Below are 1,039 nucleotides of genomic sequence, written 5' to 3' on the forward strand. Positions count from 1 at the left end.
TGTGGCGCGGCAAGCGTGCACTGGTGCGGTTGAGAGGGAGGGGTGGAAACCGCGTTAAACTCGTCTCCGTAGTTGAGAGGGAGCGGCCAAAGCAATGTACAATCGTCTTTGTAGTGGAGCTGGGAGGGGCAAGGATAAGGGACGAAGACCGGGGTAACATGTCGGATGCGATCATACCAGCTGTAAAGCACCGGATCCCATCAGAACTCCGAAGTTAAGCGTGCTTGGGCGAGAGTAGTACTAGGATGGGTGACCTCCTGGGAAGTCCTCGTGTTGCATTCCCTTTTTAATTTTTTTCGCGCCGCTTGCAAAACAAAACGCACGTGTAAGTAATATATTTACCGTGTTTTATTATTTTGCACGAGTGCGGTAAGTCATAGCTGGGTGCTCACGATTCATGGGTCCAGCGTCGGCGTTGTGGCGCGGCAAGCGTGCACTGGTGCGGTTGAGAGGGAGGGGTGGAAACCGCGTTAAACTCGTCTCGTAGTTGAGAGGGAGCGGCCAAAGCAATGTACAATCGTTTTTGTAGTGGAGCTGGGAGGGGCAAGGATAAGGGACGAAGACCGGGGTAACATGTCGGATGCGATCATACCAGCACTAAAGCATCGGATCACATCAGAACTCCGAAGTTAAGCGTGCTTGTGCGAGAGTAGTACTAGGATGGGTGACCTCCTGGGAAGTCCTCGTGTTGCATTCCCTTTTTAATTTTTTTCGCGCCGCTTGCAAAACAAAACGCACGTGTAAGTAATATATTTACCGTGTTTTATTATTTTGCACGAGTGCGGTAAGTCATAGCTGGGTGCTCACGATTCACGGGTCCAGCGTCGGCGTTGTGGCGCGGCAAGCATGCACTGGTGCGGTTGAGAGGGAGGGGTGGAAACCGCGTTAAACTCGTCTCCGTAGTTGAGAGGGAGCGGCCAAAGCAATGTACAATCGTCTTTGTAGTGGAGCTGGGAGGGGCAAGGATAAGGGACGAAGACCGGGGTAACATGTCGGATGCGATCATACCAGCACTAAAGCACCGGATCCCATCAGAACT

General features: G+C 52.4%; 2 non-coding genes across 2 annotated transcripts; both read left to right on the forward strand.

Moving 5' to 3' along the window:
• The first annotated feature begins 163 nt into the window (after nucleotides 1–163).
• On the forward strand, nucleotides 164–282 carry LOC119344351. Its single transcript, XR_005166600.1, has one exon. It is a non-coding gene; the product is annotated as a 5S ribosomal RNA (ribosomal RNA).
• Nucleotides 283–578: 296 nt separating this feature from the next.
• Nucleotides 579–697, forward strand: LOC119344352. Its single transcript, XR_005166602.1, has one exon. It is a non-coding gene; the product is annotated as a 5S ribosomal RNA (ribosomal RNA).
• Nucleotides 698–1,039: the final 342 nt, after the last annotated feature.

This window comes from Triticum dicoccoides, unplaced genomic scaffold (genome assembly GCF_002162155.2).
Source record: "Triticum dicoccoides isolate Atlit2015 ecotype Zavitan unplaced genomic scaffold, WEW_v2.0 scaffold165452, whole genome shotgun sequence".
Lineage (NCBI taxonomy): Eukaryota > Viridiplantae > Streptophyta > Magnoliopsida > Poales > Poaceae > Triticum > Triticum dicoccoides.